Source organism: Chelonia mydas, chromosome 1, assembly GCF_015237465.2.
Source record: "Chelonia mydas isolate rCheMyd1 chromosome 1, rCheMyd1.pri.v2, whole genome shotgun sequence".
Classification (NCBI taxonomy): Eukaryota; Metazoa; Chordata; order Testudines; family Cheloniidae; genus Chelonia; species Chelonia mydas.
This window is the reverse complement of record NC_057849.1, coordinates 329298353-329312564: the sequence shown is the minus strand read 5'-3', so window position 1 is coordinate 329312564 and position 14212 is coordinate 329298353. Positions and strand designations below refer to the sequence as shown.

Below are 14212 nucleotides of genomic sequence, written 5' to 3'. Positions count from 1 at the left end.
GGAGATGCTCTTCCGTCAACATAGCTTCTGCCTCTCGTTGAGGTGGATTAATTAAGTCGATAGGAGAGCGCTCTCCTGTTGACTTATTGGGTCCTCACCAAACCCTCTAAATTGATGCCGCTGCATTGATCACAGCCCTGCCAATTTAGCAGCGTAGTGAAGACTAGTGCCTGGGTTCAAATCCTGCCCCAGGGAATAATAGAGCTCATACTTCCCTACCTCACCAGGGTGTTGTGAGTAGAGCTGGATGGGAAAAGGTTTTGAGAGGCTGAGAGACTCACTGTCCCAGTGGTTACGGCACTCACCTGGGATGTTCCTGAATCAGAGCAGGGTCTTTAACCTGGATATTCTACATTCCAGTTAAATGCCCTAACCCACTGTTTCCCAAATGGTGGGTTCTAACATACCAGAGAGCCTCTGGAAAGGTTCTAGATGGTTTATGGGGCCTGAGGCAAATATTCATTGTGCCAGGTGCAGAGAGGAGGCAGGGGTGGCAAAGCAAGCGTGCCCCACACTCCACCTGCAGCTGTGGCTCCTGTTGCATGGGGCTGGGCCCAGCTCCCGGCACTGCTAATTGGTGCACAGGATTACAATACCAATCAGGTTTGACCCAGCTACCCCTCTGTGATAACGGAAAAGTGGCCGGGCCAAACTTGAGTGGAACTGTGATCTCATGAGCCAGGTCCCCATGCCACTCACCCATATTTTCCCCAGCCACTGCTCCATCATGATGGAGGGGTGTTTGGGCCACACCTGGGTGGCACTGTGATCCATGTGCTAGGTCACAATGCCAGAACAGGGAGCTGGGCCTAGCCTCATAGGTCAAGAGCCACCACTGCAGGGCCAGGCTTGTTCTCCAACACCACCCTCTGGGGCCTTCCCACCCAGCTTGGAGTAGGGTTGCAGAGACAGAGAGACTGACTCTGTAGCTCAGGGGTTAGATTCAAGTCCTGGAGTCTCCCACATCCCAGGTGAATACTCTTACCTCTGGGTTACTGGCTGTTCTGGAGTGGGCCTCCCTCCCAACACTCCCCAAAATTCCACCCTGGACCTGGGGAAACCCGTTCGGATGAAAGTGTTGTCAAAACCGACCCTTTCCCACGAAATCACCTAATTTGACAAACCAGCATTTTGCCAACAAAAAAATGCTTTGTTGAAAAATTCCAGACTAGCTCTAGTTGTGAGTTTAAAACTTGTCACTGATTCTGATGTTCTTTGGTAATGACGGCCATTACATCCTGATAACAGCTAACTTCTTAACGGGCTGTCTTGTAACAGCTCACTTTACCCTGGTCAGCTGGCACAGCATAGCCCGAATGAAGCATGCTCCAGCAATGCCTCCTGCTAGCCACACCCCCTACCATGGAGGCTTTCAAGGAGCTAGGATAGAACTGCAATACTGGCTCTCATGTTGGGGCTTTTAGCCACTTGGGGTTGGGGTTTTTTGGTTGTTGTTTTATCTTTCACCCTCCATCTTAATCCACCTTCTTGTTACCAAGGTTGGTGTCCTTTTTAGGTGCCTATTTTTCTGATTGGTTAACGTTTAAGCCTAATCTACCTAGCAACAGTAAAGGCAGGAAAGGGTCATTTGACTCTTGGTTATTCTGTCTAGTGACAGAAAGGTTACAGAAAGGGATTGCAGACTCTGTCAGGTGTTGTCTGCTCAAGAGGCAGCCCATGTTTGGTTCAACTTGTGTCTGTGCTCGGTCATGAGACGGAAGAAGAGGCACATCAACAGAACCCCTGTGCTTACCTGGTTATCCACCAACAGACGAGACCCTCTGTTCCATCTCAAGTTCCTGAGTCCAGTAAATGTCTTCAAGGTCCCAACCTGAGTTACCTGAGAAGCAGGACAGATGAAAGCATCGTGAGCCATCTACACCTGAGCTCCTGTCATTCCTAGAGTCTGAGTAATGTTGACATTTTATTTGTGTTATGCCCATATTGGTTAGGGGTTGGGTCTGAGCTTCAAGCCCACGGTACTTGTAAAACCATCGAGCTGTTTTGTGCTCTTTTACTCTGTTTAATGCTTTATTGCCCTTTCCCTATCTTGTGTTACTTATCCCATAATAAACCCTCCTGCCTGTTCTCACCCTTTAAAATGACTAAGTTTCATTTGATCTGTGACTAATAGGGGATAGACCCTACAGGGGAATTGATTCTTTGGGAGGTGGGGTCCTTAAATCAATTCCAACAGTCTCTTCTGGTACCACTAAGATAGGTTGTAAAGTCCAACGTGAAGATGTTGCTGCCCCTTTACTGTGCCTGGAGCATGGAACAGAGTCTGGGCCTTTATCTTTCGTCATATTCATCTCTAGCTGGGATCTAATCTCTGACTTTCAATGTGGATACACATCTCCCATCTCCGGAATCTGAAGGTGTCTTATTTTTTACCCTATTGGCAATGGAAAATAGCAACACAAAGAAAACAAAATAAAATACATTCCGGATTAGGGATGGGCAATGTTGTCTCCACTGTACACTAGTCAAAGAAAATACTGTGGAGGACTTGGTTTTATTGCTGCAGTTGTGCTGTAACTCATCTATGCCCCAGATTTGACATATTTTTCACTCGTTGTCCTGCTATTTATGATTTAAAGTGTGCAATAATAACCCTCCAAATTGCATTCTCTCAGATCCATCAAGACTGAGAGCTTAAATTGAATTCATGAGTTCCAAACCAAATATTCAGAGGAGAGGTGGGACAAAGGGATCATGGGGGTGCATGTGTTGTCAGCTGTATGTGACTATGAAAAAATTTTAACTTTGAATTCTTTTCTTTTTTCCACCTTGGGCATAAATCACAAGCCACTGATCTTATTGGATGTGTAGCAGAGATGGCTGGAATGTACTGTGATCAAGATAGCTAAGACATGTCTGTGTCAAGCCTCTACTCTGCCAAAATGAGGCTAATCTACAGCAGAAGTGTACATATTCTGGGCAGCGGAGTCAACACACAGGGTACTGCACAAAGTGCAACAAGACACTGATTTGTGGAAGGCTCAGAGAATTCAAGGGTGAAGCAATGATTACATCAGTATTGTTTTCAACCTTTATATACACAGCATACTTCCTTCTTGAACACCAAAGCAGAACTGAAGTTTGTTTGTGGTGTATAACTTCATTAAAGATCTATGGATGAAAATCGTGGCTCAAGAAATAGTGGGGATAAGCCACCACAATGGAGAAGGTACTCCAAAGGCTTTAGGAACCACCACTTAAGTCCCTAAAAACCCTGCATTAAGGACTCATTTCGGATGTTAGTGGTTTACAGGTAGTTTTAAGCGTCCTGTACCCTGGGAGGAATTCATTTTATGGAATAGGACAGATTTTCCAAAAGCAACTAGTGATTTTGGGTGTCCAACTTTTGGGGTGCCCAATTTGAGACACCAGAAAAGAGCCTGACTTGTAGAAAATGCTAAGCACCCTCCATGTGAAAATGAGATCCAGTTAAGGTTTCCCAAATTGGGCACTCACAAGTTGAGGCACCCAAAAAATCACTAGTCATTTTTGAAATTCTTTGGCCTATGTGGGCACATATTGTATATGTGTTATCAATTAGATCACTGCTTAGACACTGTAAAGGCAGAGGGACTTTAACCAATAACGAAACTGAAACAGACAACAACCCTGTTTGTTTTGGGGTTTTTAGTTTGTTAAGCATTATTTAGGAGGATTATATAGATATGTTTAAAATATACTGACGCAAGACACGGTATCGACATCTGCTCTGAAGTTATGTTTGTTACCATGCCAGTTTTATAGTAAAAGAGAAAAATCAATAAAAAAGTGATAAAAAGAATTGTTTGGCAGGAGCTTGAATAAAAAGTGAAGCGAGGGTGGAGCTAAGAGCTAATTTTGAATTGGTTTTAAAACAGCTCATGGGAAAGAAGTGGCTTATTTTCCTTTGTCCTATAGCAATAGGCAACATTACACTTCTGCTGCTACCACTAACTGTCAAGCTCTCTGTGCCTGTAATTTGTTCACTGATTGACACAGATAATTTATTCACCAGTACAGCTGCAAGACCAGGCTGGCAATGAAAAGCTAGGAACCCTATAGAAGATATGTAATCGACTCCCATTTAGACAGAAATCCAGATTGTTGTTGACTAACCCCTTCGAGGCTATTAATTATCCTAGGAAAATTGTGCTAGAGTTAAGATCATAGAATATCAGGGTTGGAAGGGACCTCAGGAGGTCATCTAGTCCAACCCCCTGCTCAAAGCAGGACCAATCCCCAACTAAATCATCCCAGCCAGGGCTTTGTCAAACCTGACCTTAAAAATATCTAAGGAAGGAGATTCCACCACCTCCCTAGGTAACGCATTCCAGTGCTTCACCACCCTCCTAGTGAAAAAGTTTTTCCTAATATCCAACCTAAGCCTCCCGCACTGCAACTTGAGACCATTACTCCTTGTTCTGTCATCAGCTACCACTGAGAACAGTCTAGATACATCCTCTTTGGAACCCCCTTTCAGGTAGTTGAAAGCAGCTATCAAATCCCCCCTCATTCTTCTCTTCCGCAGACTAAACAATCACAGTTCCCTCAGCCTCTCCTCATAAGTCATGTGTTCCAGTCCCCTAATCATTTTTGTTGCCCTCCACTGGACTCTTTCCAATTTCTCCACGTCCTTCTTGTAGTGTAGAGGTTATGATCCAGCTTTGCATTTAACCAAGCTGACTCACCTCTGTGAAGGCCTCCTGTTCTCTATTAAGCGCCTGTACAAGCAAAGTTTTTCCTCTTGTATACCCCAGCCTCCTCACCCCCAGGATGAATGAGAAGCAGAACATCACAAGGAACTTTACGACATCACTTCCCAAATGATAAAGCAGAATGTTGGAATCAGGTAGCATCCAAGAGTGAAATCCTGGCCCTACAGAAGTCAATGCGAGCTTTGCCATTGCCTTCAATAGTGACAGAATTTTATTTGAGGCCTTTTACAGATTTCCTCATTTATTATCAGGAGAGAGACAAGGAAGAATAAATAATTGAATTGTGTACAATTATCTCCATAAATGACATTCACCTTGTGCAAAAGACTAACAAAAAGTGCTATATGCACCATTTAAGCCCCTTCTAAGCCTTCAACACTGGGATTATGCTGACTTCTGTATAGACGTGAGTTTCACTCAATGACACCTGAAACCATGTAAAACTCACCTATCTGAGTTTCCTCACAAGCTTAAAAAAAGTGTGCATAAAGCTCTGTCCAGTTCCAAAACCTCTTGGACTGAGCCTGTGTCAAATTTCAAACAAACCTGAGATGATTTGCTGTTCTGCAACAAAACAGTGGGAGGATCGTGGATTTGATACAAAGCCTGTTGGAGCTCTGCAGTTTTGTCTACGGTTAGCTTTGAGATTTTTGAGTTCAAACACGAAAGTCAAACCAAAAGCAGAGTTGCAAGCCCATGTGGAGGAAAACCAAAGAAAATGTTTGCACAACCCACTGTGAAGCAAGGCCATCAGGTTTAGACAGATCTATAACAAAAGCAGCCTATTTTATATACACCTGCAGTACTTTATAAAGTTTAATTTATCTTTCAGGGTAAGTCAAGAAATTAAAGGTTTGGAGAACCCGTGAAACATAATTTGAGGAGATCAGACATAATACTGGCATATTAAAAAGTAAATGTCTTATGTTGCTGATTTATTGTTTCACAATAGATTGCCTATTATGATTTCATACCCAAGCACACAATGTATATATGGAGTGAAACTGCGTATTATTGCCCTTAAAATACTAGAGTAATGGGCCAAAACACAGTATTTTCAGAGAGAACCATGCAAGCCTTTCCAACTTAGTTAAAACAAAGGTTCATTCCATTCTTGTGCAAGGACAGATTTGCATGGGTTGAAGTGTGAAACAGGTCAGGATCAAAACCTGTTTTCTCAGAGCTCCTAATTTTGATCTGAACTCACTGATAAACTGTGTGTTTGTGAACAATCATATGGTTATGCATGAAATTGTCTACTTCCCTGGAACTTCTACAGAAGTGCGACTTCTTGCGATAATGGAAGATGCTATGTGAATTTTCCCAGAGACGTTTCAAACTTGAAATTCACCATCAAACAATAGCTTCACAGAGTTATTGGATAGTCAAGCAGAAAAAAAGTTAACAAAAAAGCATAGGAGAGTTGGCAGATATAAGATTTCTAATAAACCACTGCCTGGTTTTTAATGCCAGTACAAAGCTAATTTAATTCAATCTTTTAAACGGAACTATACTGTAAGTGGTTTGGACCATTATTCTAGAAAAACGACCATATTGTGACTGCATGGGCTGTAACTATTTCAGTCAGGGACTGTTCTTTGCTGGAACCTAAAGACAATGTTTGGGCTTTTGTAACACATATTAAACTTTTAAACTCCTGTATTAGAACTTTTACCATGGTTTAAAGTCTGTCAGAAAAATTCTGTAAAGGATGAAATAACTCAAAATTAAGAGAAAAATTTGTTTTTAAGCATATATTTATCCTGTGATATGAAGAAAAGATGAAAACAATGTACCATACATTAAAGTTGGTCACACATTTTTGACTAAACTTTGTCAAAAAATGCTGCTTCACCTAAACCAAAATGTTTTGTATGTATCTGTCAACAAAACCTGTGTCAGGAAGTTCAGGTCCAGCATGGAATTTCCAGTCAGAAAGAGACTGACTTTAGCCCAGTGGCATCCACCTGGTCCTGATTCATAGCAGCAATTTGAACCTGGGTGTCCCACAATTCACATCAGCAGCCTAGGCAATAGAACCAACTTCTCTCTCATGATCTTGCATGACAAATTTTGTAAGGTCTCATTTTCATTTGGATTCAGAAATAAACAAATTTTGAAATTTTCACAAAGCAAAATTGTTCTTTTCTGGCCACCCCTACTATACATCTCTGCTAAATATCCCACTGAGTTTAGCTATGCTATTTGACCTGGCCTTTGTTTTATGATTTAGTGTGTTCAGTCTGTCTCTCTCTCTTCTTCCACGCCACTTTTCCAGAGGCATTGCTGTTCCTTCTGTTGAGTGAAGTGTCCATGGGTAGGTAACAGGGCTAAAGATGTGTCAAGGAAAAGCAAAAATCTTGCACCCAAAACGACTGCTCTGCTATGAATCTCACCTGTCTGCAGGAAGAATCTCTTTTGTACAAGGAATCATTCAATGGAATTGACCTTGCAATGCAGAAAACGAAGATCATAAGGAATTTTATTTTAATGCTCCAGGGCAGCATGATTAAACCCCTGTAGATTGGTGTCTGCAAAGCAATTCATATCCGTAGCATATCTCCCATGTCCATCATGGAAAGGATGTGACCATAGCTGTCAGTACGGTGGCTTATGTTTTGATTAACAGCATTTTTTACTTCAGTAGAAGTTGTGGGTGCTCGGCATTTCTTGGAATCAGGCCATAAATCTGCAAATTATATCAGGCTCCTTGTTGAAAGAGAAAAGAAAAATCAATACTCTATCGACTGAGGGTGACTTTCTAAAAAGCTACAGGGAAAAAAAAGTGGCAGTAGTGGCAGGAGTATGGGATCAACTTCCTTTTTCCATAAAAAATGCCACCAGGTCATACCGCGATACAAGGTGGGTGAGGTAATATATTTGATTGGACCAACATCTGAAGCTGGTCCAATAGAAGATGTTACCTCACCCACCTGTATCTCAAATATCCTGGGACCATCACTGCTACAACCACATTGCACACAGCAATGGAAGATACCAAAATTTTGCTGCTTGAAATGCAAACTCCAAAACATGAATTAAAAGGAGGCAAAACTTAACCAGCAACATCTACTTCCTGAGCAAATGCAATAAACACATCATCCTCCCCAGAGGACTCACAGACTGTAACCCTCTGACTACTACATAGAACTCCAGATACGCTCTGCAAAAGGACTTCAGAAAAACTGAGGAACCGTTTACTGCAACTCACATACTCCCATAAGGGATCACCTCAAACAAGAAATCATCACACACTCCCACACACTGTATAGAAGTTGGTCCAATAGGATATTACCTCACTCATCTTGAATCTCTAGTAGCCTGGGACCAACACCAACCCTGCATACCAGATTATTCAGTCATCCCCAACCTTCATCATCCTGTCATATTTTATATCTCCAGTATCAGAACTTCCACAGTTAATCAGCACAAGCCTTAACAATGAACTTCCTGAATTCTGTGCATGTGAAATCTTAACTTTAACATCATTTTTTTCCATTTAATTTTTGCACTTAATGCAACATGTTCCATGATCATCTTCCATGTAACTAGCTACAGTGATCTGTAACCAGCACTGTCACACAAACTGCAGGAGTCATGATGTCTGAACGCAAACAGGACTAAAACCTTGACCTTTCTTCCAAGGTGAAGTGATAAGCGGAAATGGTCACTGCTCATTTGAGTTAAGCAGCTATTTGCATGAGTGAATTCTAAGGGCCTATTTACACAGCAAAATTTACCATGACAGGACATCATGTTATTACATCACAACACTTCAACCATGTATTTTAACATCCTTTGCTCTTTCCTGTGTGAATGAGATAAACCCATGTTATAGATGTGTTATGGAACCTTGTTATAGCCCTGATGCTAAATTCTGGTTTTTAAATTAATTTATTTTAAATTATAATTAAATTAAATTAAATTATTTAAATAATAAATTATTTTAAATTAATTAATTATCAATTAATATCAATGGAGTTACTCTGTATTTGTATCAGTGTAAACAATAGCAGAATTTAGCCTCTGACCTTTACAGGGCTATAACTCTGATTTAACATCGCTCTTCAACAAATGGCTTATGTAACCATTTTTCAACGTATAGTTTGTTTCTGAACATCTCACTGTGACAAAAGATGACTCCCTATTCATAATACGCTGTGTGGCTGGTCACCTTAGTCCCTTTGTACTGTTCCCTGTGATTAATTCTGGCCTCCCTTTTACAGGTGCAACTTCTATTCACTTCAATGGGACCTGCATGCATGTGACAGCATCAGTGGACACGGTGGATCAGTGCTATTACTTGAAACAACAGCCTCAGAACCATAGACAAAACTGCTATAAAATTAATCTCTTGACAGACTTTGGATTTTAACCTTTGATCAGTATATTCATTGTACCGATATAGCTCATCTCCGTTAGCCATAATTGAAATAACCCATGGAAATCACAGGGTAGAGATAGGAGAAAAGACTACAGCAATGGAGTCTCCACATGCTTTGTGGGAGGTATGGATGATGCACAGAGTTCAGCATCAAATGAGGAGCAAATTAAGGTGAGGCCTCATTCTTGTGAAATGATACTACAGTATGTCCCTCAATTGGAATGAAACAAATTGATTTCCAAATGCTGCGAAGTGGTCCTACATGAATGCACCCTCTGTACTACAATACTGCACATTTGCCAGCTAATCAGAACTGGGCTTTTGATCTTGACATTCTCTCTTGAATGCAGAAAATAATGATTCTGTCATACGAACTCTAGCAGATTGGTTAAGCCACAAGCTTGTTCCATATGTTTGTAGCGTACACCAGAGGAAATTATGATAAATGGTTTTTCAGTGTTATTAGAGCCAGATTTTATTTCACCAATGCTAGTTGTCTTGTGTTCAAAAGAGCGAGTCCTTATATTATTGCCTCAGTTATCTCTAATTTTATCAAAATCTATTTTACTCCTGAAGTTGCTTTTCAATCATTGCTCACAAAGGCTAGAGAGTATAAATACTGTGAGAGTAAAGTTCCTGAGCTGGTGCCTTGCAAGGTTTACAATCATCCAATGACTTGGTATGGCAAGTTAATCATATAACATTGCTGTGGTATCCTTTCAGTTGGATTCCATAGGTCTAAATAATCAAGATCACAGAGATTTAGTTTTGCTGTTTTAATTCTCTCTGCATGCTTACCCTGAGATTTACACAAGTCTCTCAATACAATATTTAGCATAGCTGTGAAACCCTTTCTATTTATAATCACGATAATTTTCAAAGGTTTTCAAGTGCCTCAAAAAATAAGAGATTCCCTTCCTTTCAGCCTTCATTTGTAAATTCCTTAACCAGTGATGGTCTCTCTGGCCCATAGAACGCCTATTAAAATGGGTGGTAACAGCAAGATGTGTTTGTCAACTAAACCATAAAACCAAAAGAGGTGCAAAGGAGATATAAGATCCATTTTCAAATGGAGTACGTGATTCTAATTTTCACCTACCTATCTCTGATTGATGTTTTAATCCCTTAAAATGTTTTAAGTGTCTATCATTGTTAACCTGTTAAGATCCAATCACTGTATAAAAGCGGATACCAAAAGGAACATGCAGAGAATTTCAGGCTGCCTACTACCAGCTCAAATCCTGGATGCTTCTTCCTACACAACAGAATTATGGCAAATTCTGAAAGATCCTTGGCCAAGATCTTCAGAAGAGACTAGTGATTTTGGGTGCTCATTTGGAGTTGCTTTAAAGGGGCAGATTTTCAGACAATGCTGAACAACCATGCACCAAAAATCAGGCCCCTTTAAGGTGTCTCAAGCTGGACACTCAAAAATCAAGTCATTCAGAAATCACTAGTCACTTCTGAAAATCACGGCCCTTATTCATGTCAGCCTGTAAATGTACAATAAAAAACAACATATGCCATTGATGAACTATGAGGCTATGCAATTTTAGCAGTTGAGACAGATAAGCACATACCTATCTTGAAGACACAACACTATGACCAAGGCCTCGGCATCTTCTGCAGCAAGCTTGACCTAATTTTTGCAGCAAGCCAGTGCAACAGTCAAGAATTCTGCAGCAGCATCAGGTGCATTTTTAAAATCAGAGATTTTATTGAATTACACATGAAACCAGCTGATACAAATCAGTAGAGTATTTCTTCTGTTGTCTATTTTGATATTCAATTTAATTTATTTTATGCTGCCATTAATTTCAGTGTGCTTCAGAATTCCAAAACAAACTCAAAGTTGTATTGTAGAAGATACAGGGGAAGCTGGAGTTTCTGGCACCTGGGTAGGCATTGAGGGGAGGCAGTTTTGGATTGTAGGATACGTTCTTTGGTTGGATGGTTCTGCTAAAATGAGCAGCAATGAACACGTCATCATTTAAATAATCGTTATTAGGTTTCAGTTAACACCACATTGAGATGAACAGAGGCAGTTCACACCCCTCACGGCTGTTGTTTCAGGCTGTCTGCGGACTTAAGATATCAGTTTACATAGAGGGCTTATCTTTATTGTGGGGAGAAGTGCGTTGGATCCATGCAAATTTTTAGGGCAAGTCTACACTACAAAATTAACTCGACCTAAGTTACGTCGATGTACAGCCACTCCGATAATGAATTCGCTTTTACATGTTCGCACTGTGCTTCTTGTGTTGGTGGTGTGTCCCCTCACCAGGAACACTTGCACCAATTTAACGGTCAGCGTGGGGTATTGTGGGACAGCTTCTGAAAGGCAGCAACAGTCAATGTAAGCAATGCAGTATCAACGCTGACACTGTGTCAAGCTAACTACATCGACCTAAGCACTCTGCCTCTTGCAGAGGTGGAGTTATTAAGTCAGTGTAGTGGGAGAATTACATCAGTGGAAGCTACATTTTAGTGTTGACACTTACAGAGTTAGGTTGACATATGTTGCTTTACATCAACCTAACTCTGTAGTGTAGATCAGGACTAAGTTTTAATGCATTGTACCAGTGTGAAAAAGGGACTTACACAGTCAGTTTACTCTGGTTTGAAATGGAGGTAACTCACATTGGTACAAGTCACTTTTTTACAACACTGACGTACATCTAGAATGATATCAAATTAACATGGCACACAAATGAATTCGAAACTGGCTAACTGATAGGTCTAAAAATGTAATTGTAAATGGAAATTGTCATTGAGTGGGTGTGTTTCCACTGAAGTCCCAGAGGGATTGCTTCTTGGCCCTATGCTATTTAATATTGTAACAATGACCTAGAAGAAAATCAAATCATCACTAATAAAGTTTGCAGAGGACACAAAAATTAGGCGAGCGGTCTGGTTTGCTCACTTATTCAGAGTAATCTGGACCACCTGGTAAACTTGGTGCAAGCAAACAGTAGGAATTTTAATATGGCTAACTGTAAATGAATATGTCGAGGAACAAAAGAATGTAGTCCGTATTTACATGATGGGGGACTATCTGGGGAGGTAGTGACTCCGAAAAATATTTGGGGGTCGTGGTGGATAATCAGCTGAACATGAGCTCCCAGAGTGTTGCTGTTGTCAAAAGAGCAAAATGCGATCCTGGAGTTCATAAACAGTGGAATCTTGAGTAGGAGTAGAAAGGTTATTATACCTCTGTATTTGGCACTGGTGTATCTGCTATTAGAATACTGGGTGTAGTTCTGGTGTCCACAATTCAAGAAGAATGTTGATAAATTGGAGATGGTTCAGAGAAGAGCCATGAGAATGATTAAAGAATTAGAAAACGTGTTACCGTAAGACTCACGGAGCACAATCTATTTAGCTTAATGACAGGTTTCAGAGTAACAGCCGTGTTAGTCTGTATTCGCAAAAAGAAAAGGAGTACTTGTGGCACCTTAGAGACTAACCAATTTATTTGAGCATAAGCTTTCGTGAGCTACAGCTCACTTCATCGTGAGCTGTAGCTCACGAAAGCTTATGCTCAAATAAATTGGTTAGTCTCTAAGGTGCCACAAGTACTCCTTTTCCATTTAGCTTAACAAAGCAAAGTTTAAGGGGTGAGTTGATTACAGTCTAAAAGCATCTACATCGAGAACAAATATTAAATAATGGACTCTTCAATCTAGCAGAGAAAGGTATAATATGATCCAATGACTAGAAGTTGAAGGAAACAAATTCAGATTGGAAATAAGGCGTACATTTGTAGTCATGGGATTAAGTAACCATTGGACCAATTTACCCAGGATCATGGTGATTCATCATCTCTGACAATTTTTAGATCAATATTGATTTTTTTCCCTAAAAGATCTGCTCTAGAAATTATTTTGGGGAAGTTCTATGGTTAGTTATTCAGGTCAGACTAGAGGATCACATAGATTCCAAAGCTGGAAGGGACCAATCAGTCTACACTTTCATTATTTGTACGTATTGGAATACAATAAGTCTCAATCCTGACAGGGGCCAATGGGTGTGACTGCAGTATTAAATAATAATGTATTGAATATAGAATATTTTCTCTTCCCTTTTTTGTGCAACGTCAGAACTACATTTCTAGCTGATAACTTACAAAGTGTGGCTCTTATCATTAATCTTACTACAGAAACTGAAATCAGGGAAATAAAACCTCACACCTGTCTTCTGGAATTGAGCGGTCTTTGGATGGGGGGTTAGGAAGGGGAGGGGGAGCGCAGATAGCAGCCATAAAGCTGGGAACCTTCCCTTCAATTATGCAATAAATTAAAGGAAATGCCAATGGGATGGCAGACAACACAATGTAGCCGGAGCAGATGAGACAAGAAAATTCAGAAATAAAGACATTAGGTGAATATCTAGGCAGAGGTATGTTAACACTTCGGGAGGAGGAAGGAAGTATTAAAAGTGATTCCACCCACCGGTATTCACTCTTCAAATTGCAGGTTTGGTGTTAAAGGAATGTAAAACAGCCATTAACCGTTTTCTAAAAGGGTTGGTCTTGAATTATAAGGGCTGGGGAAGCAGCTGAGTGAATGTCAGGTATAGTGTTTCTCTCAAGTTAATTTAATTTTCTATGTTATAGTTAGGCTTGAAAGGATTAGATATTTTTTTTAATCAGTAAAAAAAAAATCAGGAAATGTTGATTTCACCATACAGGCATAAAATATTTCCATCGATAATAATTAAAACTTACAGATAGGCAAAAGTAAGTAAAATGCTGCTTGAGAACTTATTAGAATTTGATTTAAGCATATTTGTTTCATATATTTTGATATGTGATGTTGACAATTTGTGTTTTAACAGTCAAAGCTTTAATTTTTTGTATCTCAACATCTACTGTCATTAAATTATTGTCTAACCTGCCCCCACCATCATCTGAATTCCCCACAATTTCCTGCAACTGTGAAAATTTAAAATTGATAAAAAACAAAACAAAACAAAAAACTTTAAAAACCATATTTTTGTGCAACTGTGAAAATTTAAGGAAATGAATATTAAAACTGCTTAAAATAAGCATTGATATTGTGTTGAAATTATAAAAAAATTCAAATCAAATTCTGGTAAGTCTAATTGTAGTTTA

At 40.0% G+C, this 14212-nt stretch overlaps 1 long non-coding RNA gene across 1 annotated transcript in view; it reads right to left on the bottom strand.

The window, feature by feature from the left end:
- Positions 1-14212, bottom strand: part of LOC122466774 — a 60101-nt gene that overhangs the window by 26219 nt on the left and 19670 nt on the right. The window contains exon 2 of the long non-coding RNA XR_006292573.1: positions 1754-1840. This is a non-coding gene — a long non-coding RNA (uncharacterized LOC122466774). The remainder of the gene's footprint in view (positions 1-1753; positions 1841-14212) is intronic.